The following is a 27,684-nucleotide window of genomic DNA, read 5'->3' on the forward strand; positions in this document are numbered from 1 at the left end:
CTTGAGAGATTGCAATACTTAGAATAGACCGAATGGTGGTAGGTTTGATAACCGGACTGAATGTCTCGTTGTAGTCGAGGCCAAGTTGCTGATGGAACCCTTTAGCAACTAGACGCGCTTTATAACGCTCGAGAGACCCATCAGCTTTTCTCTTGATCCTGTACACCCATTTACACCCGACCAAATTCTTTTGATGAGATGAACGTGGAACAAGAGACCACGTACCATTGCGAATTAAGGCATTAAATTCTTCAGTCATTACAGCACACCACTCAAAGTGTTTAGAGGCTTGAGTAAAGCAAGTAGGTTCTATGATGAGGATAGTGGTGGTGAGGGCGGATGGCTGGTTGGAACGGGATCGAAGTACCATGGAATGTGTACGGGTGGGTTGGGCAGGTGGGTCAGGGGAGGTTTTGTCTTACTGGGAGCTAGTTGTAGGGGAAGGCATAGGAAGGGAAGCTTTTGCTGATGAGGGGGATGCAGCCGATGATGACTTGGACAGACGATACAAAGGAGAATGTGGAATCGATGGAGGAATGGATGGTAGTGGGGTGGCCTCTTGTAGAGGTTGAAGTAATGTAACGCCCCAAGGTGGAGAAGAGGGAGATGATGGTGGTGGACAAGTTAATGAAGACTGAGATTGAAAAGGAAAGGTAGATTCGTCGAAGCGAACATGCCTAGCGATACATGTACGATTTATTTTTAAATCGAGACATCGATAGGCACTATGAGAGGGACTATAGCCGAGAAACACACACGGTTGAAACCGATACTCCATTTTATGCCGAGTGTAAGGACGAAGAAGAGGATAGCAAAGATACCCAAAAATTCGTAGGAAGGCATAGGATGGTGGTTTGTTGTGAATGAGTTCGAAGGGGGTACATCACTAGAGACTTTGGATGGCATCCTATTAATGAGAAAAACAGTCGTTTCAAAGGCATAGTGCCAGTATGATATGGGCACGGATCCATGAGCAAGAAGGGATAGACCGATTTCCGTAATATGACGGTGACGACGTTCGACAGCCCCTTGTTGCTCGTGGGTGTGAGGAGTAGCAATACGATGGGTAATGCCAATTTTACGAAAAAATTGAGGAAGAGAGCGAAATTCTCCTCCCCAGTCAGTTTGGATTGATTTAATAGTACGAGAGAAATGCCGTTCAACCAAGGCTTGAAATTGTAAGAAAGTAGAGAATACATCAGATTTGCGCATTAATGGATAAAACCAAATATATTTACTTTGATCATCAACAAAAATTATGTAGTAGCGGTGTCCTAACAAAGATGGAGTAGGGAAAGGACCCCAAACATCATTATAAATAAGATCTAATGAAAACTGACTGCGATGATGGGACGGAGGTAAATGCACTTACTAGACTTGCCTAATTGACATAAGGGACAAAGGGGACGAAGATGTGCAGACTTGCAGGGTAGATTATTGGTCTTCACCATGGAGCGAAGCAAGCGATAATGGAGATGGCCCAAACGGTTATGCCAGCCATCAAGAGTGATGCTCTCGGCTACGTGAACAGATGCAGACAACGGAGAAGGACTGGAATGGAGAGTGTATAATCCTCCTTTACTCGGACCGGATAACACTATGGTCTTGGTAGTTCGATCCTTCACAAGAAAATGAGAGGGGTAAAATTCAAAAAAGACATTGTTGTCTTTTGCAAACTGTTGTACGGAAAGTAAATTTTTAGAAATAGAAGGAACGCGTAAGATGTTAAATAACTGAAAAGAAAGAGAAGAGTAGGGAGAGGAAAAAGAACCATGACCAATATGTGATATATGTAATCCCTTACCATTGCCTACATGCACCTGATCAGGACCAGTGTACTCATCATAGGAGGACATAGAATGAATGTCAGGAGTGATATGGTGAGATGCTCCTGTATCTGGGTACCAAGTGAGGGCAGTGGAGGGGTGAGGGGTAGGGAGAAGTGGTGGATTAGGGTGACGTTGAGATGGATTTGGATTTGGATATGGTGAATATGAGAAATTGGCATTGAATTGTGGAGAGAAAAAGTATGGATATGGTTGCTGAGGGCGATAGAAGCAGGTGGCATTAGAGTGGTTGTTACGATTGCAAAACGAACACCATTGAAAACCACGGCCACCAGGTGGACCAAAATGACCACGACCTCGACCAAACTTGCCACGTCCTCCACGACCTCGAGTAAAGCCACGGCCAATAGAGGGCCTAGGGTCATTAGAAGAATGGACGAACCGTTGAGCAGTATTGGCGGTAGGATTGGTAGGAGTGGCATCAGCAACAGTTAATTTTCTAAATGCCCGCATGCTTTCATGGCTAAGTAACAGCCCATGAAGTTCAATGTATGTCGGAGGGGTGTGTCGGTTGAGAATGCCAGGGACCGCATCTTGTAGATCATCACATAGAGCACGCAATACATGAAGATTAAATTCGGTTGGCTTGAGGGCATTACCAGAGGCAGCAAGTTCATCAGCCACAGCTTTGGCACGTCGGAGCAGAGAGGTGACGGTCTCATCTGATTTTTGACGTAGATTCTGCAACTCTAGATGCAGAGACATGAGCCTGGTAGGAGATGCTGAACCAAAGGCTTCATGAAGAGTGATCCAGCACTCAAAACTAGTCTCTTTGTCAAGAAGAAGAGGAACCAAATCTTCAGATAATGAAGCAACAAAAAGGCTTACGAGTTGGGCATCTTGTTGTTGCTAAGCAGTAGCGGCAATCGGATCGGTGAGCTGTGGGTGAGAGCCATTAAGGAACCCAAACAGGCCTTGACCCTTTAAGAAGGAAGTAATTTGCTTTCTCCAGATCAAAAAATTGGATGCATTTAATTTGATAGATAGAAAATGCTGTGCCAATGGAAAGGTGAGAGGGATCGTTGTGTTGGGTGGAGGAGAAGAGGGATTGGAGGTGGAGATAGATGAACTGGTAGCCATGAGAGAGCACAGAAGGAGGAAGAAGAAGAGATGCTCGTTGGAGCTTCAAGGCTCTGATACCATAAAGAAGGTAATATTTTTATTGAGGATAATTTCTTATTCTTACATTTCATTGTTCTCCAATAGGAGTATATATAAATTACAAGGTCTAGCTATTGTAGCAATTACAAGAAGAAGGAATATCTCGATTACATACTAAGTAAAGAGAAACCAAATGTAGAATAGCTAAACAAGGAGAAAGACCAAATAGGAGTGCCAGCCAAATATGAATATGTGTTGACTTGCTAAACATAGAAAAGAGCCAAATAAGAGTGCAAGCCAAAATAGAATGTTGGGTTGGAATGAGTGTGTGCTGATAATCTTAATCTCAATTCGGCTTTGATCTTCACTCCGGCTCAGTTTGATCTTTGCTTCAACTCGATCTTGATCTTCACCTCAATTTGGTTTGATCTTTGCCTCGGCTCGATTTGATCTTCACCTCAGCTTGGCATTGATCTTTTGCCTCGACTCGATTTGATCATTATCTTAGCTCAGTTGTTCTTTGCCTCAGCTCGGATTGATCTTTGCCTCAGCTCAACCTTGATCTTCATCTCGATTTGACCTTCATCTTTGCCTTGGCTCAAATTAATCTTAACCTTGGTTCGGCCTTGATCTTTATCTCAACTTGATTTTGATCTGGCTCAATTTTGTTCATTGCCTCAGCTCGGGTTGATCTTCACCTCACTTCAGTCTTGATCTTTGTCTCGACTCGGATTTATCTTCACCTCAGTTTGGCCTTGATCTTTGCCTCAGCTCAAATTGATCTTCACTTTGACTCGATTTTGTTCTTTGCCTCAGCTTAATTTGATCTTCACCTCAGTTCGGTATTGATCTTTGCCTCGACTAGGATGCTCAAAGACCTATGGACCTATAAGAAGCAAAGAAAATGGACTGGTAGATGAAGACTTGAGAGCCTCGTACCATGAGAGCTTTGAGTTGTGAAAGTTTCTCCCTCTCAAAGCTTGTTCTCCTGGAATGCTTTTGATTGTGTTCAACTAGATGAGGAAGCATGGATCCATCATGATTTTTAAGAGGGCGGAATTCGAGAGATTTCTATAATCTCCTTTCTTCGAGAGATTTCTATAATCTCCTTTCTTGTTTGAATTCTAATATATCATGATCTCCTTCCTTATATAGATGCTACGATCTCCTTCCCTATTTGAATGCTACAATCTCTTTCCTTATTAGATCTTGCCAAGAGTTCAAATTTTGAAATAAGTGCAGATCTATCATAATTCAAAAATTGAAAGATTTTCGTAACCTCTTTTATCTGGATGTTGCGATTTTCTTCCTCATTTGGATCCTCTCAAGAATTCAAATTTTGAAATAAGGAAGCATGGATCTATCATGATTCGAAAATCAGAAGATTTCCGTAACTTTTTTTTTATATGGACGTTGAGATCTCCTTCATCGTTTAGATCCTATCAAAAATTCAAATTTTGAAATAAATGTGGATCCATCATAATTTGAAAATCAAAAAATTTCCGTAACCTCCTTTATCTGAATGTTGCGATCTTCTTCCTCAGTTTGAGCCCCAATGTTGAGCCTGACTAGGATTGCCTGGAGGTCGTTAACTGATCTGCTTGACTCATGATGGTGAAAAATAAAGCACAGATCTTCCAAAGAGGGTTGTGGATCCTACTCTGGATCTGATCGGTGTCTCATCAATCTGAAGATGATCGGCTTGAATCTAATCGACATCTAACCAATCTAGAGATGGTCGGTCTGGATCTGATAGACGTCTGGCTAATATAATCTTTAGGAACTCAATGACATTGGAGCAACACGATGAAATTCCTTTGATGGAATGCTCACTTCTTCTCATAAACGGATCTAGACCCTCCTAACACCAATCTATTGCTGCAAAAATCTATCTTGGATCAAGCTAACTAGAGTTAGTCGGTAACTATAGATTAGTGACGACAAGACGGCAATGGCAGGCCCTGTAAGATAAATCGTCAAATGAAGTTAACTCCAACGAAAATCCTCCAACGCTCAAGTTAGAATTTTGAAACAGATGGAAAGAAATAAGCATGTTAGAAAAAAAAAATTCTCATATCTTGAGAGTCCCTATGGACCTCTATTTATCAGTAAAAGCTGAAAAACTATGAAGAAAGAAGAGAATCAGACTGTTTAGCCTTGTCTTATTGAACAAAATATACTCGTTATCCCCTACTATATCTAAAGAGATATTTGTCATCTCCTTCCTTATTTGCTCGTCATTAGTTGCTCTTGCTCTGATAGTCACAGAACTTGAAGATCCATAGGGAGGTAGATCTTTCCCGTATAACGGGAAAGATCAACTCAAGTGCCTTAATTCGACTAACATCAAGATCAGAGCAGACCCCGGTTCTCTGTGCATCGGTTTTATCGAGAAAAGAATTTTTTACCCATAACAACAACTATTATCACAACATATAGGGAATATTCTTCCTCAAATTTCTTATGGTCACCTAGTAAAGTATCTTTAGAAGCATCCACTAAAAGTTTGGAAGGAATGGATCATACTGCAGATTCCCTGCCAGGCAATTCAAAGATAAGCTAACAACAGCATAGACAAAAGATCACCACCAGCATTGCTTACCCAAGACATTGACTTGTTGACGCCACATTTCTCTTCACATTGACCAGCTGCATTTTAAACCACGGGATTAAGTACGAATAATGTAACCATCAACTACGAAGCTTCATATGAAATAACTGAAACTATCGCCCATAAAGTCGAACATATTTTTGAGTTGCCTACAGCCTTTAGTGCTATCTATTCGACCTTGTATTGTAAACATGAAATAAGCTTTTCTTCGGATTTTTCCTGATAAAAGAACTTTAAAATATTTGCAATTACATTTACAAGCAGAGTCAATTCAACATGTAATAGCGCTGATCATGCAAAGTGGAATCATTAGTTTTGCTTCAGAAAAAGGCCAGGCTACTCACTCAATAGGACATTTCCAAACCATGACAACGATATTGCAGCAATGAGAAGAAAAGCCATCCGTGTACGCCAACAGCAATGATTGCCTAGGAATTGAACTTGCCAGGTCACTGTGGTTTTCAGATGATAACGTATAAAAATAACTGAAAATGTATTTTAGTTTCTAGTCAGAGATTCTGTAGTATCACTTGGAAATGAATGAAAAATATCCTATGAGTTTAGCTTTGTTAAGCCTGTGACTATTTCCTTTTTCCTAATGAATAGGAGAGAGCATTTCATAAATTATTGAACATAGCAATGTAGCAAGGAAGGCCATCTCAGCAAGTCATGCCTTTGGAATCTCATTTATCATCTTCACATATCATACTGCAAGCATGTGGTTTGGGAACAGTTTTACAAAGAAACTGAGACATTTATCATCTTCAACATATCATACTGCAAGCATGTGGTTTGGGAACAGTTTTACAAAGAAACTGAGACAAAAGCCCAGCCAAGGTTCGAAACTTGGTTTCAACTTTGATATTAATAATACCATATAAGTTTAACTTCAAAAAATTGTGCCCTCCAAGTAGGGTTGGCAAAATATGATCCGATCCGTCAATTCGATCCATGATCGACCCGCCATAAACAGGTTTGGATTTAGACTAAACGGATTTGAATCATAAATAGATCGATCCGTTTAACCCATTTAATAATTAGATCAAATTTGGGTTTTATATATCTGATCTGTTTAATCCGTTTAATATTCAAGTTGGGTTGAGTCAGATAATCTATTTAACCAGTTTAACCTATTTTTGACCCATTTAACCCAACCTATTTAATCTGTTTAACCCATTTAAGATCCGTTTAATCTGTTGAAATCTGTTTAACCTATTTCTGACCCATTTAACCCGACCTATTTAATCTGTTTAATCTGTTTAACCTAATTTGACCTATTTAATAAATGGATTAAACGGATCGGATCAGATCGGATTATCTGTTTAATAAACAGGTCGGATTCAAATTTGAATTTTTGACCCGTTTAATAAAGAGATCGGTTTTGAATTGACGATTTTCTGATCCGACTCATTTATGACCCGACCCGATCCGATTGCCACCCCTACCTTTAAGCCAATCGTATTTAATATGTGATAGGGATTTTTCTATAATTACTCCCAACTCATGTATGATATTTATTATTTATCAATAATAAAGAGATATTTTTATAATTCATTATTTGCTATGTCTTAATTATTAAGATTATGATGAACCCCATGGATTAGGACAATGATTTTATGGGCATGAAGGGTTCATGTCAGTAAGACCTAAAATCCTAAAATCCTAATCTAAAATAATCCTAGTCATTGGATCATTGAGTCGGGGATCAATAATTCTGAAAAAACTAACACATCCTATGTATGCTCTAAGGAGAAGATAGTTGATCTCACAACCATTTGTGTAGGGACACTAATACAAGGATGTGGGTGCTCATTAGGGTATGAGTACACTGATTTGATCCGTCAAAAAAAATATCTTATGGAAGCTTTACTTGCATGTCAAAGATAATTCTCGAAGTGGAAGTGCAAATGATCCGTAGACCTGAGATCATCATGAAATCTTGTACACATAAATGCATGTTTTGGTTCATACTCAATCATGACTAAGTCATGAATGGGATGTTCTAGATATAGTGGATTGTGTATGAAGGTTGTGAGTAGATCAATAAGGAATTGATCACTCGAAATAAGAGGAGAAGATATCCTTTGTATTCTTATCTCTAGATAACTCAGAAAGTCTTTGTCCAAAGCAGTATGAAGATTAGATAGGATTTCTAATACTTTATTAGAGTTATCATTAATTAATGAAGAATCAATAGAAATATGTGTTATGAGTTTGACATGAATCCATACTCATGAATATATTCGGCATGCAGGATGATCGACGGACTGAATTACACAGTAACTTGTCACTGAAAGATATTTTTGATATTTCCATCAAAATATTTCACATCTTTCGGATAGGTATGATATGTTGCTAGACGTCAATCATGTCTTATAGATTTTCATAAATTAAAAAGATTAATTTATGAGTCACTTAGAAAGAGTTCTAATTTGAAAACTCAGATTGACATGGATTTGACCTAAATCGATTAGATGAAGTCTAATCAAATTAGGTTAACATGTATCCAAATCTATTGCTGGCTAGATGTAGAGCCCAATGGGTCACATGCATTAAAAAATTGGCCAAAGATTTTATTTGAATTGAATTATGGGTCATTAGATCCTAATTGGGTGGCTAATTGACAAGTTAACACTTGTAGACTAACCCTAGCTCCTATTTTGGTTAATATCGATTCGAACCTGATTCAAATTGTGAACTAAATTAATTGAAAATTATTTTGGGTTCACCTCTGATGTGGGTAGCCATCAGATGGCGACACATGGCCCAAGGAGGCATCAAATTGATAGAGTCCAAAGTAAAATGGACTCTCATCTAACTTGGCGCAAGAAATTATGGCGCTGATTTTTTTTCTTGACGTGGAGGGGTGCATAAAGTCCTTTTGAGATGGGTTTCTAACCTATATAGAAGTTTATCTCTCTAGCTATCAGCCATGCACATATTTTAATAAATGTGATGGCATGATATGGCGTGGAGGAAGGGAGAAATATTGACGCGCACAGGAACTTGCAAAAGGATGCGATAAATGTCCTTCTACTTTAAGGCAGAAGGAGACGCTTATCATGGGATCTCTGGCATTGGTTAAGATTAGATAATCCTCTCCTAAAATATGGCAAAATCAGAGGATTATTTGGTTTGAAATTGAGATGCCATCTGCACATTTCCGTGAGCATGCGCGAGGGAGAAGCAGTGAAGCGGTGTTTTCATTCCAAAAGTCCTTATCTTATATGACTCTTGATTTTGATAAGCCATTTGATAGGGAGGTTACAACCCATCGGAAGATGCTTCTTACGCCCTCTCATCAATTATAAATAGGAGGCGGCACCAAGAGGAGAGGCATTCAATTCCTACATCCCATCATGTCTTGATTAAGACAAAAATATTTTCTTTCTCTCTCTTGCACCCCTAATTCTCTTAGGATAATCCTTTCTAGCTTAATCTAAGCCTAAATAGATTTAAGACAAGGCTCTAGAGAGTTTTAAGAGGGCTAACCAAGTTGCCAAGAAGTCAAAAAGTAATCCAAATAAGGTTCAAAAAGCAGCTCGACCAAACCGATCGAGTCAAGATCAACTTGGATCCGACAATCGGGTTCAGAAGGAGCGACTCTTTGAACAAATTCCTGTGGATCACCATTGGAGGGTATACGCTTGCGTACCTTGTAAAGATATTGAAATAGCGATTGTGGTATTTATATGATTATATGCTTCATTTTATCATAGTTTATTAATTTGATTGAATGCATCAAAGGGGATCCTAGAGTCTAGGATTTCAGATGTTCTTGGGTTTCATAAATATTTTTGAAATCTAACCTTCCACTACTTGATCGAAACCCAACAGTGGTATCAGAACCTCCTTTGGTTGGTCCAATCAAATTATATTATTGGCTCCATGATCTAGGATTTTAATGTATATTCATCTATTATGCAAATTAAACCCTGAATTTGAAATGCTATGTCAAGTACCATGTTTCATATGTTTTAATACTATGAATTGCTATATCAATTATGTTATTCATCATTCTACAAGGTTGCCTTGGTATAGTGGTGGATGTCCGCTATATGGTAAAAGGTTGTCCTAGAATGATGATATAACTGTTCACTTTTAGTACAGCATGCTATTATTATGATTATCATGTTATTTTTTTCATGATATGTTATAGCATGTGATATAGTTTGATAAAATAAGATAGGATGTGTATTAGAGATCATTAAAGCTCTCTTAAAAATCATATTTAGTCGTAGTGTTGAAAATCAAAAGCAAACCCACTCAGAAAATGAGTGATCAATTGATATCTAGGAAAGTGGTTCTGAAAAAGTAAAGAAATGATAATTTTTAATTTGGTCTGTTTCTTACTTGACCAAATCTTTTGGTGTATAAGGCAAAAATGAGAGGCCACCCATCTCTCTCCCACTTACCTAGCCAATTCGATTTATTTAAATGTTGAATCAAAAATGCTTAATGATTAGGACACTACTAATGCCTTCCTTCATGCTAAGTCAAAATCACGTCAAAAATTATGATAGGTTTGTTGTATAATTCAAGACTTACTATAGGAATTGATGTGAGATTGTCTTGGTGCATATCATGCTTTATGGTATGTTTGATGATCTTACTTTGTTATATAATATAAGGACAACATTATTCAAATATGGCTATATGAAAATAAAGTGTCTGACTAAACTACGACATTATAGTTTGTTGTGTAACACAAGACTATAACTATCTTAGAGGCATGAGTCATGTTGAGAATTGCATTGGTTGCAATTGAAAAAAAAAAAATTCTATCCTTGAACTCATTAATGTTTGTTGTATAACACAAGGCATTTGTAAGGAATTAGAATCTCAACCCTACTAAAAAAATCAAGATAAGATTTCTCGCTTACCATAGATAAGGGCTACGGTATTCGTATAATAAAATAATGGAAGACACAATTAGATTTATAAGCCTTCATCTAGTTGTGTTTGTCATTTTGAGTGATCTGCTTATACGTTGTTCTTTATTTAATGTAGATTAATCTTAATGGCTTCTTCACTATCATTGCGGGACATTTTAGATGCCAACAAATTGACCTATCCTAATTATGTGGATTGATTAAAAAATTTGAAGATTGTATTAACTCAAGAGAAAGTCTCATACATCCTCGACTCTTCGGATCTCGAGCCGATCAGAGAGGATGCTACTGAGAAGGAAAGAGCCATATATAAAATATGGCAATATGACAGTTTAACTGTCAAGTGTATCATGTTGACCTTGATAAACAATGAGTTATAGAGACAACATGAGGATATGAAACCTTAGTCCATATTGCTCAATCTTAAAGAGTTATATAGAGAGCAAAATAGGACTACTCGATATGAGATATCGAAGCAATTGTTTCAAACCAGAATGAGTGAGGGCTCATCCGTGCAGGCCCATGTTCTAAAGATTATTGACTTGATCACTCAATTAAGTCAATTAGGACTTGTCATGGATGGAGAGCTTACTTAGAACTTGATCCTGCAGTCACACCTTGATTCCTTCTCTCAGTTTGTCATAAATTACCATATGAACAAACTAAATACGATCCTGCCAGAGCTGTTGAACATGTTGAAAGTAGCTGAGAGCCATTTTAAATCAGCAAAGGCTCCTCTTTTTCTAGTTGACAAGAAGAAGTCAAAGATAGGGAGAAAGGGTTCCAAGAGAAAGTAAAACCCTAAAGGTAGCATCCAGAAGAGGAAGAAAGCGAAGGACTTCACAAATGGTATCTAGTTTTATTGTAGTAAGCAAAGACATTGGAAGAAGAATTACAAGAGCTATCTTACAAATATGAAGCACGATGTAAATGGAGCATTGAAAGGTTTATACATGATACAAACTAGTTTATCATTAAGTGCTTCAACTTCTAACTCATGGGTATTGGATACCACATGTGAGTCTCATATATGCAAATCATTGCAAAGACTACAAAAAATTAAAAATTTGTAGAAAAATGACTTCGAGCTTTATGGCGCGAATACAGAGCCCATTCAAACAGAAGCTGTTGACATCTGTATATTATCGTTGACATCCAACAAGACATTGGAGTTAAAAGATTGTTATTATATGTCCAATGTCATTAGAAATATTATTTAAGTACCTTTATTATTGGAACATGGATATGAAATAAAAGCTAAGAGCAATTATTACTCTATTTTCTACTCTAATGAGTTTTTGAAAAATGCATATATGGATAATGATCTCTTTACTATTCTGCTCAATGATAATATTTTTTTGTTGATTATAATAAGAAAAGAAAGAGAGATGATGAAAATAATTCATATCTCTGGCATTGCCGATTGGATCATATCAGTGAGTCAAGAGTACACAAGTTGTACAAAGAAGAATTCTTTGATCCTAATAATTTTGAATCATTTGAAACTTGTGAATCTTGTCTCATAGGTAAGATGGCCAAGATTTCATTCATAGGACATGGAGAAAGGGCAAATGAATTGTTAGATCTTATACATTCAGATGTTTGTGGACCTATGACAACTCAAGTCAGAGGTGGATATTTCTATTTTATAATTTTTACAGATGACTTATCAAAATATGGATATGTGTACCTCATGAAACACAAATCCGAAACCTTTGATAAGTTTAAGGAATATCAAAAGATGGTTGAAAATCAAATTGAAAAATTATTAAAGTCATTCGATCTGATTGAGGTGGCGAATACTTGTCCAGTGAATTTTTTGATCATCTTAAAGGACATAAAATTCTCTCTGAATGGACATCTCCTTATACGCCACAATTAAATAATATAGCAGAAAGGAGAAATCGCACATTATTAGATATGGTATGGTCCATGATGTGCTTCACGGATCTTCCTGTATCTTTCTAGGGATATGCCCTAGAAACAACTACTTACATCTTGAATAGGGTCTCATCTAAGTCAGTGACCAGCACTCCATATGAGTTATAGAATGAAAAAAAGCCAAAGCATAAATATTTTAAGATTTAGAGACGTCCTTCTTATGTTAAAAATATTTTTGGATATAAATTAAATGCTAGAGCTGACAAATATAGATTTATAGATTATCCTCAAGAAGGTATTAGATACCTCTTTTATCATCCCACTGAACTAAAGATTTTTGTTAGTAGGCATGTCGTTTTCTTGAAAAAAAATTTGTCCAAAAAGAGGAGAGTAGGAGAATGATTGAACTAAGTGAAGTTCGAAACCTACAATCTACATCAGCTGATCCTCAATATGAAATTTTTAAACCAAATAAACCTATTGATCAAGAACATTCACAACACACCTCTCCGAAAGTCAAAAAAAGTACGAAATGTACCTCTATGATATGACTTTGTCATTGAGAATGACAACGAAGCCCATATCATTCAAAATGATAATTCTATGACCTATATGAAAGCTATCCAGAGTACAGACTCTGACAAATGGTATGAAACCATGAAATCTTAGATGGACTCCATGTACTCCAACTAAGTATAGACCTAACTAAGTATAGCTTTTGGTTGATGCATCTGAGGATGTAACCCCAATAGAGTGTAAATGGATCTTCAAGAAGAAGATTGGAGCAGATAGCCAAATAGAAACCTATAAAGCTAGGCTGGTAGCAAAAAGTTTTAAGCAAAAACAAGGAATTGACTATGATGAAATATTTTTGCTAGTAGCAATGTTCAAGTCCATTCGAATTATGCTTGCCATTACTGCATATTATAATTACGAAATCTGACAAATGGATATAAAAACTACTTTTCTCAATGGAAACCTTGAGGAAAATGTTTATATGTCATAGCCAAAAGGATTTATCTCAAGTGGGAGATCAAATTAAGTATGCAAGCTAAAAAGATACATTTATGAATTAAAGCAAGCCTCGAGGAGTTGGAACATCAGCTTTGATGAGACCATAAAAGAGTTTGATTTTATCAAAAATATTGATAAGCCATATATCTATAAGAAGACAAGTGGAAGTGCCATAGTCTTCTTAGTCTTGTATGTTAATGACATACTAATCATTGGGAATGATATCCCAATATTACAATCGGTCAAAGCTTGGTTATCTAAAAAATTTTTTATGAAGGATTTAGGAGAAGCATCCTATATACTTGATCTATAGAGATAGATCTAAGAAGATGTTTGGCTTGTCCCAATCTAAGTACATTGACTTAGTGTTGAAAAGATTTAACATGAAGAAAAGTAAAAGAGATTACTTGCTTATGAGTCAAGGCATACATCTCTCTAAGAAGATGTCTCCTAAAACATCTGAAGAGAGAAAAAGATGAGTAGAATTTCTTATGCTTCGGCTGTAGGATAAATCACATATGTCATATTATGTACCAGGCCTGATATTGCTTATACCGTAGGCATAGTAAGCAGATTTCAGGCTGATCCGAAGAAAGATCATTAGAAAACTGTGAAAAATATTCTTGAGTATCTCAGAAGAATTAAAGATATTTTTCTAATTTATGATGGATCAAATTTGAAACTAAAAAACTTTACTGACTTTAATTTTCAATTAGATCCAGATGATTATAAATCCATATCAAGATATGTATTTACCCTGAATGATGGTGTAGTGTGTTGGAAAGTATCAAATAGCAAACTGTAGCCAACTAGTCATTGAGGCAGAATACATTGCTGTTAGTGAAACAGCTAAGCTGTCTGGATAAAGAAATTCATCATCGAATTGGGCATAGTTCCTGAGATTCAACATCCGATACTACTATTTTGTGATAACACTGGAGCTGTTGTACAAGCTAAGAAACCGATGTCTCACCAAAACTCCAAACACATCCTAAGACACTTCCACCTCATTCATGAGATTGTTGAAAGACAAAACATAGTCATCGAACGAGTAAATACGAAGAACAACATAACAGATCCATTCACTAAAGCACTTCCTCAACAGCAACTTGATCGCCATATTGTTAAACACAAGGGCGATTGACTTTAGTGCAAATGGGAGATTGAAAGAATTGTGCCCTGCAAGCCAATCGTATTTGATATGTGATCGAGTCTTTTCTGTAATTACTCCTAACTTATGTATAATATTTATTATTTATCAATAATAAAGAGGTATTTTTATAATTCATCATTTACTATCTTAATTATTAAGATTATGATGAACCCCATAAATTAAGACAATAGTTTTATAGACATAAAGGATTCATATCAGTAAGATCTAAAATCCTAAAATTCTAATCTAAAATAATTTTAGTCGTTGGATCATTGAGTCGGAGATCAATGATTCAGGAAAGACTAGCACATTCTATGTATACTCTAAGGAAATGATGGTTGATCTCACAACCATTTGTGTAGGGACATTAATACAAAGATGTGGGTGCTTATTACGATATGAGTACACTAAGTTAATCTACCAAAAGAATATCTTATGGAAGTCTTACTTGCATATCAAAAGATAGTTCTCTAAATGAAAGTTATGCAAATGACCTTTAGACCTAAGATCACCATAAAATCTTGTACACATGAATCCATATTTTAGTTCATACTCAATCATGACTAAGTCATGAACAGGGTGTTCTGGATATGATGGATTGTGTCTGAAGGTTGTGAATAGATCAATAAAGAATCGATCACTCCGAGTAAGAGCAGATGACATCCTATATATTCTCATCTCTAGATAACTCAAGAAGCCAGCCAAAGAAATATGAAAATTAGATAAGATTTCTAATGCTTCATTGGAGTTATCATTGATTAATAAAAAATCAATAAAAATATATGTTGGAGTTTGACATGAATCCATACTCATGAACATATTCGGGATGCAAGATGATCGAAGGATTGAATTACACGATAACTTATCACTGAAGTATATTTTTGGTATTTTCACTAAAATATTCCGCACCTTCCAAATAGATATGACACATTACTAGATGTCCATCATATCTTGTAGATTTTCATAAATTAAAGAGATTAATTCATGTGTCACTTAGAAAAAGTTCTAATTTGACAACTCGGGTTGCCATGGATTTGACTTAAATCAATTAGATGGAGTCTAATCAAATCAGATCAACATGTATCCGGATCTACTGCTAGCTAGGTGTACAGCCCAATGGGTCACACACATTAAGAAATTAGTCAAAAATTTTATTTGAATTGAATTATGGGTCATTAAATCCTAATTGAATGGCTAATTGACAAGCTAGCACTTGTAGGCTAACCCTAACTCTTATTTTGGTCAATATCAATTCGAACCTAACTCAGATTGTGAACCAAATTAATTGAAAATTATTTTAGATTCACCTCTAATGTGGGTAGCCATCAGATGGCACCACATGGCCTAAGGAAGCATCAAATTGATAGAGTCCAAAGTAGAATGGACTCTTACCTAACTTGGTGCAAGAAATTATGGTGCTGATTTTTTTCTTGGCGTGGAGGGGCGCATAAAGTCTTTCTGAGATGGATTTCTAACCTATATAGAAGTTTATCTTTCCAGCTATCAGCCATGCACATATTTTGATGAATGTGATGGCATGATATGGCATGGAGGAAGGAAGAAATATTGAGCAGGGACTTGCGAAAGGATGCGATAAGTGTCCTTCTACTTTAAGGCAGAAAGAGACGCTTATCATGGGATCTCTGGTGTTGGTTAAGATCAGATAATCCTCTCCTAAAACATGGCAAAATTAGAGGATTATCTAGTTTGAAATTGGGATGCCATCTGCACATTTCCATGAGCGCATGCGAAGGAGAAGCAGTGAAGTAGTGTTTTCATTCCAAGAGTCCTTATCTTATATGACTCTTGATTTTGATAAGCCATTTGATGGGGAGGTTACAACCCATCGGGAGATGCTTCTCATGCCCTCTCATCAATTATAAATAGGAGGCGGCATTAAGAGGAGAGGCATTCAATTCCTACATCCCATCTTGTCTTGATTAAGACAAAAATCCTCTCTTCCTCTCTCTTACACTCCTAGTTCTCTTAAGACAATCATTTCTAGCCTAATCTAAATCTAAATAGATTTAGGACAAGGCTCTAAAGAGTCTTAAGAGGACTAGCCAAGTTGCCAAAAAGTGGTCCAAATAAGATTCGAGAAGCGGTTCGACCAAATCGATCGAGTCAAGGTCATCTTAGATCCGACGATCGGGTTCAAAAAGAGCGACTCTTTGAACCAATTCCTATGTGAATCACCGACGGAAGGTATACACTTGTATACCTTGTGGAGATATTGAAAATAGCGATTGAGGTATTTATATGATTATATGCTCCATTGTATCATAGTTTATTAATTTGATTGAATGCATCAAAGGGAATCCTAGTATTTAGGGTTTCGGATGTTCTTGGGTTTCATAAATATTTTTGAAATCCAACCTTTCGTTGCTTGACCGGAACCCAACATAACTTTGGGCAGTTTCTTTGGTTTTGGCTCTTGTTTAAATATTTTTAGCTGCAAATCATAGAGAAATCTATAAATGTCAACTAAAATTAAAGAAATAAAGAAATCAACAATAAAACTACTAAAGAAAAGTAATTAGACATCACCACCAAAGATAACAATATTGTTTAGGACCTTCAGATGTATATTTAGTTGTTCTGCACTGAAATAATTAAGAAAGGTGAAAAAATAGAATGTTTAAAAGATCAAGTTCAGAGTAAATTATATTACTAGCTAGATAATATACATTTGAGTGAAATATGAGCTCAAGAATAGCTAAGCCATGTCAAAATTTTATTATTTCCTCTTACATTGGAACAACATCACAATGCTTCCAGACATTCGAAAACTTGATTCTAAATGAAAGAAGAAAAAATAATAAAAAGAACTATCCTATATATGAACCAACTAAGCTTTATAAGTCAGTTTAACTTAAAAACTTCAAAACCCTCTCTAGTTTCAAATTGGTTCTGGCTAAAACTTTTGGTTTAACCATCAGGCATACAAGACAGATAATGTATTTCTTTATACATATGAAGCATCATTCAGCATTTACCTACCCTATAAATCAAATCCTTTTCCATACAATACATTTTATGGTTGCAACAGGGATAATGGTGCAGCAACCATGTAGCAAAAACATCCCTTGTTGCATGCCAAATGTTCTTCAACAATTGGAAGAGCCTGAAGGCTTTTCTTTCATTTCCCATGTTCAAGCATGTTTGAAGCACATTTGTAAGAGCCTAAAAATGCCACCTTTAGTCATTTTTCTTTCATTTCCCGTGTTCAAGCATGTTTATTCTGGTAGCTTACCCACTTTCTTGTTTACATCTAATCATGGGTACCAATTCCAACACAACCATGTTGTCATTTAACATATATTGGTCCTGATAAATATCGTATACAACAATTAGCCATAATATAACATCGTGACCCTGGACTAGCACGTCTTCACATGCAAGAGGCTTGATGAACTCCATAATGAAGTGGTTATCTAGAAATCAACGCATTCTAAAAGAAACCCTCATAATTTTTCCAAAAATATACGGTTCAATTCAAGAGTTACCGTCTCAGTACTTGAGATCGGATCCTGTACTCGTACCATCCTATTATAGTGTTAGTATATGGTTCAATACAGTACAAAACAAAATACTAAATGACAATATGATATGAGACACCGTAGCAATATGGCACCCCCCATATCGGGCAGCACAGGATGGTACGACAGACTATGGTTGAATTATAACTTCAGCATCTACTATCATGAATGAGCATGACAAATCAATTGTATAAAGATGGGACAGAGCATCTGACGGAAAAAGTTGACCATCTTGGTGACATTAGCATACCTTGCACAGAATTGAAGGCTCAAAGATTCTCTAGGGCAAGATCACGCCAAACATCCCCTTCCACTGGTTGGTTTTCCTGATCTGGTAATCACAAAGCAAACTGGGATTTTCAACTCAGTGTGTTTGACTACCATGACATTCTCAATTAACAGGAAGAATGTCACTCCAAAATCACAAGCAAATAAATGAGAATTAATATAGAGAATTGGCATTTATATCATTGCCAGTCTTAAGTTAGTGGCAACAAATATTACAAAGCCTCATGGCCCTTGATGTTTCATACAGTTCTAGCACCAAGATAAAGGAACATTAGAGCATAACCCAGAGAGCAAGAATTCTTGGTTAAAATCAAGCCATATATGCAAAAAAAGTAATGAAAGTGAAATCATATGCTAGGCATTATGATTACATAGGAGAGAGTATCTAGCCTTATAAACCATTTTGGTATCATTGGCAATTGATCTCATATATGCTCCATTTTAAGAGGAACTCTGTGCCTCTGCCAAGTTATTTTAAAACATATGGCAAAGATGTGAATGATTTTTACATTAAAATTATAGAGGCCACAACACTTATGACTTTTTGCAACACTTTACTCTTCCTAACCGGCAACCTTGCCTGAAATGCTTCAAAAGCTTCATTCTCACATTCTAATAATGCTCTTAGGTTCAGTGCTAGAATTCTGAAGTAATTCATCTAATTGTCAATGCTTGTGGAAAAGGCTCCCTTCATATCATAACTTTTTTATTAGTCCTCATAAAAAACTTAACATGATAGTGCTGTTAACTTGTGATTATATAATATTCCATTATCCATCCAAAAAAATGTGGGGAAGACTGAGTCGTGGAACTACCTGCATGAAAATAAAGAGGGCATCATGAAGAGAAGACAAACAAACCATGCCTTCTTGTATTGTTAATGGTCATGATATGGTTCATGAATGGGTTTGATTCTCTTTATGATTAGTATCATGCAGAATAGAGAAAAATGCAGGATATCATATGTTTTCAGACTACTGGATTGCCCTGTGTTTCCTTTATCATAAGATCTAAGAATAGAAATCTATAAACATGGAACCACTTGATTGAAGCTTGACTTCAAACTCCTTGAGTTTTCATGTAGAGACATGCATGTTTATATTTAGAACCAAATGAGTTTTCCTGGGATTGACCTGGTTTTCACCTCATATTTAAAAGAAAAATATAAGTATATCATATATATACAAGTGAACTCAAATTATTTAACAAATCTGGTTAGCCTAAATGGGGAATACATTAAGTTTATTGCCATCATCATAACCAGCATCAAGTTCATCATCATCTGGAGCTAGTGATCATCAAGATCACTAACTCAAGGACTAGAATTCTGGAGAAAAATTGATGGTTTCATTCTGAATTCTTTATCGGTCAAACTGAATTTGTTTTTATCTATAAATCACTTCCTTTTAATGATAACATTCATGTAGTTTTCATGCAGCTTCTGATATCTACACAAGTTTTAAACATCAAGGCACATACATACATAGACAGTAATGTCATGATGTGCCTTTTAGACAGCAGAAAATGACAGTGACGTAATCATGTCATGTAGCATGTCTAAACATTGTTGTTCTTTCACCTTAAGATAAGCTCATAAGTTCTGGTTGGATATTTAAATGAAATTAGAGAAGATAGAGGCATAAATGCATTAAACTCCATATTACAGCCAAATGATTAAAGCTAAAGGATGAATAAGTTTAAGGTCCTGTAGAAAACAGCATGTTATGGTCCTATGGAGTTTTACCAGCATTCATACTTCTTCACTTTATATAAATGTTAAAAGAGTTATCCTGATCTCCATAAAGTCCTCTGCAGTTTACCATGAGATTAATTTGTGAAGTCAGTACTCGAACAAGTGTTTTGCACCATACGTATATTGCAATATGGACCCACAAAGCTACTAAAACAAAGTGATCAACTATTGAATAATATTCTGTTGCAAAATTTTCCAAACCAACAATGGAAGAAAATGTACATGTCGCAAGTAATATGACAGTGTTGGTCTTAACAATTTTCCTACATAACTAACCATTTCTATAAAGCCCTGTCCAGGGGGACAGAGCTTTATGAAATTCATGGGCCAACCATTCATATTAAAGAATATCTATGGTGACTTTTTTGATCTAGCCCATCTTCTTTCCAAAACCTTTGACAAAGATCTGAGTACCTCCTTTTCTTTAAGCCTCCTCAGGTTTTCATTGCACATGTCCATATTGTCTCTCAATCGCTGTCTTTAACCGATGAAACCCCCATACATCCTCTTCTATACTCATTTCTTGCTCCATGATTCCTAGTTATATCAAGCATCCATCCCAACTTTTTGGATATGTCCATTTAGTTAATCAGATCCCCTTTACTGCAAGTCTGCAACATCCAAGCCAAAGAACAATGGAGCCTTAATTTGTAGAGCTTTTATTTCTTAAGTCACCAAGGAATACATCAATCACATAGGCACCCTATAAGCACCAAGCAACTTCACTAGATCTAATTCTATCGATAACATTTCATCTAACTTTCCTTTTCTTTTTGTTGTAAAATAATTATAGGATCTACAATCGATTGCATTATGGTATCTCTTCTCCATCAATTTTCGTGATGGCCACACTTCCAGTTCCATTTCGATTCTACATATTCTTTTTTTGTTCCACTGACCCTGCACTAGCTAGCCAAGATCTTCTATATAGGATAATGCGCATGCATTAGATTCTTCCTAGAATCTTGTATCTGCATCCGTTTACTAAGCACTTCCTTACTAACACTTTTTATAAAATATCCACTTCCCTGCATTTGCACCTGCTCCCAAATCTGGTAGCTAAGCTCTATACTTAAATGCTTCTATCAAGGTTTGTCGTCTCAATATCGGATCTCATACCAGTACCATCCTATTACAGTATTAATACGCAGTTCAATACGATATGAGATGGCATACCGAGTGTCGATACTATATGAGACCGGTACAGTACGTGGTGTACCAGATGTTTTGACTACCTCAGTAAACATGTTTAAGTCCATTGGTATTAAATTCCATATGTTTCATCATAACTACTCTTCATGCTTGTGACTGTCCCAGTAAACATGCCATTACAATTATACATATGCATTGTGCACACATTTCTTCCTCAATGTCCACTGATTTCCTTTCTTAGTACCCAATCATATGCTTTGTCCAAGTTGATGAAGACCATGTCTATAATGTTATCTTTTCTTTGTATACTCCTGCTAAGATAAAAAAATACAATCCTCTCTTATTTACCTTCATGGAAAAAAAAAAAAAACAAGTTGTTGGTTTTTTAAATTCATCATCATATTCATCAAGTTTGTTCCATCACCCCTTAATCACTTCATAATGGAGCTCCCTAGTGATGGTAGAAATTTATATATGTGACATCATAATAACAGAGATATAACTCCCAAGAAACTATTATGATATTAAGAATCATGATTTGTTAATTATCCTTAACCTTCCACACTAAACTAAAAAACTCTTAGAACATCAATTGAATCATACATACCATAGCTTAATTAGGAAAAAGGGATGGAAGGTGAATACTCATACATGTGGACATATAGATTATTGATGTTTTCGATTCAAAGTACTATCACAGATATAACCTTTGTTTAGAGACAATAAATCAGATAAATTATTAATTATCTTAATCAGCATGAAATGGCAACAAGCATGCAACGCATTATAGATTTAGTTGTATATCTAGTATCAGTAAAAGGATATAACAATGTCAAAAAGTAGATTAATACTCTAACTTTGATCGGTAAAAGGCCAATACCAAGTTATGGTCCTAAGAATCCAACCACCTAGGAGGGTGGTCTAGAGACAAATTTAACCTTTGGTATCTTTTTTGCGCAAAGCAGATACCCAAAGACTCGAACATGCACCATTGCCTTGTTGACCAAGCTTTTTACCAATGCACCAAGCAATGACCCCTTGATTAGGCTAGTCCCAAAAAAAAAAAAAAAAAAGGCACACACACTCGGTAGGAAGCATGGCTATCTCAGAAGTGAATAAACTTACATCTCAAATTTTGTTGGATTGCATACTGATCAATGTTTAAAATACTGTGGTACAAGGGCATGCCTGTCATATCTAGGTACCATACATATCGTGGTACACCCCCATATCTACTTAGGGGTTATACGATGTTTGAACTATTATGGTATGGTTCTACATGGTATGCCCCCAATACACTTAAATACACCATGATACAGGGACGATCGCACCCCTTACTGTTGGTATTTCTATCCTTGCTATTGACTTGGATATTATTGGTCATAGATTATTAATTAAGCAGATTATCTAACATGACATTCTAATAAGGGCACAAAGACTACCTTAGGCTATGTCAGTATCACCCCTATGGGTGGTTCATATATCTGTTTGAAGAGAAAAACATATCATCAGGAAGGTACCATTGCTTGAAAGAATGCAATGTCCATCCATGACACAAGAACCTTCTATATAATCCTATTCATATTCGAAATCCAACCAATATTGCAATTAGATATTGTTGGTGCAAAAATCCGCCTGCGTCGGAGAAGCTGGAGTTGAGGGAGTCGCGGTCGCCGCCAGGACCTGCAAAAGAAGTCTAAACCGGAGTTGGGGGTGCTCCGGCAAGACCCTCCGACGCTCAAGTCAGTTCTCTGCCTCAACAAGAATGGAGTGCTCGAACGAAAATTTTAGCAAAATTTTGAGATAGAAATTAGAGCTTAGAGAATAACGTATTTGGGACCCTCCTTTTTATAGGCGGAGGGGGCAACGGATTGATAGCGACGTTTGTAACTGCCTAGTAGTGGGCCGCTCGGGGCCAAGAGGAGTTTGTTATGGAGAGTAAATGGGTGGGGTCGTGACTATCACCGTGACCCGCCACGTAGAACCTGTTGCGGAGAGTGGAGCGGCGTCTGTTGTCGTGACTTACCAGAGAATGGTGGAGCCGCGCAGAATCCGTCGCAGGAAGTGGAGCAGAATCGTGGCTATTACTGCGGCCTGCCGCGTGGAGCCTGTTACGGGGAGTGGTGGAGCCGCGCAGAATCCGTCGCAGGAGGTGGAGCAGAGTCATGGCCATTACTGTGGCCTGTCAGGGAGTCCAGGCCTGTCGGTCGAAGCTCGGTCGAAGCGCCTGGCGGAGAGAGACAGCTATCCATCTGAGAGGAGCTCGGATGTTGCTGGCGAGCCTTCTACCGTTGGGTGCCTTGAGCGTTAATACTACAGGCGAGGGTCATTTGCTGCAGGAGCTCGGTCGGGGGGCTTTCCGCAGACGAAGCTCGGTCTTACGCAGAATTCGACGGAGGGTCGACCGGTCAATGGGTGTCGGATGGCACTGAAGAGGTTCATCCGCTGGAGGGGTCCGGCTGCTGGAGTCCGTGTGTCGTAGGAGTACGTCCGGGATCTGTCCACTATAGGAGTTCGATCGGAGTCCGATCTCCGTAAAAGCCCAGATGGGGGTCATTTGTCGAGGGGGCTCGGCCGAAGCCTGCCTGCAATAGAAATCCGGAAGGAATTCGTCCACAATGGAAGCTCGGGTGGAGGCTTACCATGAAAATCCGGCGCGGACCGCTCGTAGTGGAAGTTTAAAGTAGACCGCTTGTAGCAGGAGCTCGGAGTGCGACTCCCACAGGAGTCCGGATGAAGTCTACCTGCAATCGGAGTCGGGGACGAAGTCCGACTCCCGTAGGAGTCCGGATGAAGTCTACCCGCAGTCGGAATCGGGGACGAAGTCCGGCTCCCGTAGGAGTCCGGATGAAGTCTACCTGCAGTCGGAGTCGGGGACGAAGTCCGGCTCCCGTAGGAGTCCGGATGAAGTCAACCCGCATTCGGAGTCGGGGACGAAGTCCGGCTCCCGTAGGAGTCCGGATGAAGTCAACCCGCAGTCGGAGTCGGGGACGAAGTCCGGCTCCCGTAGGAGTCCGGATGAAGTCTACCTGCAGTCGGAGTCGGAGATGAAGTCCGGCTCCCGTAGGAGTCCGGATGAGGCCTAGCAGGTGGAAACTTAGGTGGAGTCCGTCTGTCGTGAAGAATCTGATCGACGCGGGTGGGAGTTTATCCATCGACAGAACTTGGGAATGTCGAGGAGGCTCGGCCGCCGGAGAGATGATGCCGAAGGTCGGACGTCGGTGGAATCCCTGAGGGGTCACTCCTGACACGAACTTCGGCTGGGGGGTATTTTATACCCAACACCAGTCCCCCTACTTTCGAGTTCGAGTTTTGAATGAAGGAAGTACAAAGAAATTTTCACAGCCGAAGTTGCCCCCTCGAATCCTGCGCGCGTCCGTCCTCGAAAATCCTGGCATTTAATGCACGCGTGCTGGAGTCTTTTTCCAATTAGGGCGATCCGAAGAGTCCTTTCGAAATTCCCACCGGAGCGTAGTCCTAAGGGCCACACCATAATGGTCCCGCCAGCAGTCAGCTCTACGCCACGATGAGTGGGACACGTGACGGGCACTGGTTGACCTAGGGATATCCGCCACCATAACTGTGCCAGGCCCCGTCGCTTATTTAAGCCCCCTCCTTCCCTCCAAGGACTTCATTTCGCCTGAGAGTCGATGCCTTTCTTCTGCCTAAGAGTTTAGCCACCCCATCGGTGCCCTTTTCGACTCTGAGCATTCTTCGCACCAATCTTCGCCATCTCCGCTGGCTCCCCGCCGCCTTCAGTCTTTCGAGCCCTTTCGAGGAGTTCTCCCGCCGGAGCTTCTGCCCCGGAGGCCAATCTCGAAAGGATGTTACGGATCGAGAGTAGGAGGGGGAAGACAGTGGCCTGTGAGTTCAGTGGCTGCCGAACTGTCACTAAGGGTTCCCACCGCCTCGAAGGGGGCTCGAGGGAGAATTCCTTCAACAACAGAGATTTAATAACGGAACCAACCGGTGAGCGCGTTCCGCCCGAGAATTTCGGAGTAGTTGAACGGGGCGACACCGGTCAAGGGGGTAGAGTTGTCGTCATAAGCTGTGGCGGATTTCTTGACGTCGTCGGGGTCGAGGGACCAGAGGAGGTCGGCACTGACGGTGGGGCAGTAGAACTTGTTGCGGGGACGGTGGAAGTAGCGCATACCGACCTTGCCGAAGTACCTAGGATGGTGGTTGTCGTGGAGCACACGGTGGTGGTGCATGCCTCCGGCGTCATCGCGGCCTCCGAGGTACTTCCGATTCTTCCCGATGCAGGTCGTCGTCGCCGCTGCCGTCGCCGTCGCTGCCCCTTGAATTCTATCCCCCCATTTTTCCCCCAGGGTTGGGGTTTCGGCCATGGAGCGGAACGAGACGAGGGGCGAGAGCCGAGGGGTTTATCACACACACTGGAAAATACTACTGAGAAGGACGGAACCGGAAGGAGAAGTCGAAAGCATGAAGTGGTCCCTAATATGTTCCTTTCGAGTCTTGTAGTAATGTTCTTTTTTCTCGGCCCTCAGGGTCTTGTAACGTACATCTTGTTAATCGAGAATGAGAAGGAGATTTCATTACCTTGTCCGTACTTTGCGTCAAATTGTCGCCTGCCGAACTTCTTTCATTCACTATTGTTATTGTTGTATTCCCCTCCTCTTTTTCTTTTCATCTTCTTTCTCTCTTCTTCCTTTTTTTTTTTTTTGCTGGCGTCGTCGGGAGGTTACTGGTCGTTGCCGCGTCGGCTCGCTTTTCCGGTCATCTTTCTTCTTCAGCCTTAAGGGCTCTGTGATGCATATTTAGTAAATAACATGAGAAGAAAATTTTTCGCTACCTCTTTTACTCACGTGTTGAATTATCGTTTGCCGAGCTTCCTTCGGCTTTTGCCTTGCTCGATATCGATGCCATTCGGAGGTACCCGATCGCCGTCGCATTGACCCATCCTTCTGTTTATGGCCGCTGATTTGTCCGGGACCACTCGAGTTTGATGCCTCCTTTCAGAGTTCGAGCTCGGAGGTCTAGGCTTCTCGTCGCCCTGAGGAAGCCATCTTATCCTTGGCCCGTGTTGAGAGCTCTTTTGGAGACCGAAGATTTTGATGAGAACCTCCATCCTCGCTGAGACGAGGTTCCCTGTATTTTTAATGTAATTTGTTTTTCATTTGTCGCTGATGTAGTTCGTCGCTTTCCTTTTTAATCCCTCCCCCTTTTTTTTCTTTTCTCGAGTGAGGGTTTTCCCCCAGCTCTTAGTAGGGTCGCGGGAGCGCGGAGGGGTCGCTGGGAAGGTTCCCTTTTTCTCATCCGGTCTTGAATGACCAGACCTTAATTGGTGTCAGGACGAGGTTCTTCCCCTATTTCTGACGTAATCGGTTTCAGCTCAGGTTAGGACGAGGTCCTCCTCTTGTCTCTAACAGGACTATGGGGGCACATATGGGCATTGCAGAGCCTCTCCCCCCATCCGATCTAAGTGTAACCGGGCCTTCGACCTTGCTCATGTTAGGGCGAGGTTCTCATATCCCTAACAGAGCCGTGGGGGCACATATGGGCGTTGCAGGGCCTCTCCCCCCATCCGGTCTAAGTGTAACCGAGCCTTCGACTTTGCTCATGTTAGGGCAAGGTTCTCCTCCTGTCCCTAACAAGGCCGTGAGGGCACATATGGGCGTTGCAGGACCTCTCCCCCCATCCGGTCTAAGTGTAACCAGGCCTTCGATTTTGCTCATGTTAGAGCGAGGTTCTCCTCCTGTCCCTAACAGGGCTATGGGGGCACATATGGATGTTGCAGGGCCTCTCCCCCCATCCGGTCTAAGTGTAACCGGGCCTTCGACTTTGCTCAAGTTAGGACGAGGTTCTCCTGTCCCTAACAGGGCTGTGGGGGCACATATGGGCGTTGCAGGGCCTCTTCCCCCATCCGGTCTAAGTGTAACCGGGCCTTCGATTTTGCTCAAGTTAGGGCGAGGTTCTCCTCCTGTCTCTAACAAGGCTGTGGGGGCACATATGGGCGTTGCAGGGCCTCTCCCCCCATCCGGTCTAAGGAGAATCGGGCCTTCGATTGTGTCGAGACGAAGTTCTCCTCCTACTCCCGACACGGTTTGTTTCGATTGTCCTGTCGATATAGGCTCGTGCCAAGAGAGAAGACATGTGGATATAAAACTTTTATTCAAAATAAAGTTATCGGTAATACATTCGTAAATTTTTCGAGTTCCATGGTCGCGGAAGGTCCGCTCCTCCGAGCTCCTTGAGATAATAAGTTCCGGACCGGACTACTTCCTTGACTTCGTATGGGCCTTCCCAATTTGGGGCAAGCTTCCCTCGATCCTGAGGTTGCGAGACAGTGGCTTGTCGAAGTACTAGGTCTCCTGCTCTAAAGACTTTGTTTTTGACCCGAGAATTGTAATAGCGGGCGACTTTCTGTCTGTAAGCTGCCATCCGAACTTGAGCTACCTCCCGCTTTTCTTCCAGCAAGTCGAGGTTGGCTTT

General features: G+C 39.4%; 1 long non-coding RNA gene across 20 annotated transcripts in view; it reads right to left on the reverse strand.

Annotated features, from left to right (window-relative positions):
• LOC105034501 (anaphase-promoting complex subunit 13) overlaps positions 1–27,684 on the reverse strand; it is a 39,771-nt gene that overhangs the window by 2,547 nt on the left and 9,540 nt on the right. For 2 of the 20 annotated variants that reach the window (XR_830161.4, XR_002163605.3), the window contains 2 exons: positions 18,289–18,369; positions 5,634–5,987 (listed from right to left, as the gene is read on the reverse strand). This is a non-coding gene — a long non-coding RNA (anaphase-promoting complex subunit 13). Of the gene's footprint in view, positions 1–5,384; positions 5,598–5,633; positions 6,045–18,288; positions 18,389–27,684 lie in introns of those variants that run through there. The other 18 variants (XR_012136758.1, XR_012136759.1, XR_002163601.3 and 15 more) reach the window with 18 other exon arrangements.

Source organism: Elaeis guineensis, chromosome 14 (assembly GCF_000442705.2).
Source record: "Elaeis guineensis isolate ETL-2024a chromosome 14, EG11, whole genome shotgun sequence".
In the NCBI taxonomy this organism is placed as follows: domain Eukaryota; kingdom Viridiplantae; phylum Streptophyta; class Magnoliopsida; order Arecales; family Arecaceae; genus Elaeis; species Elaeis guineensis.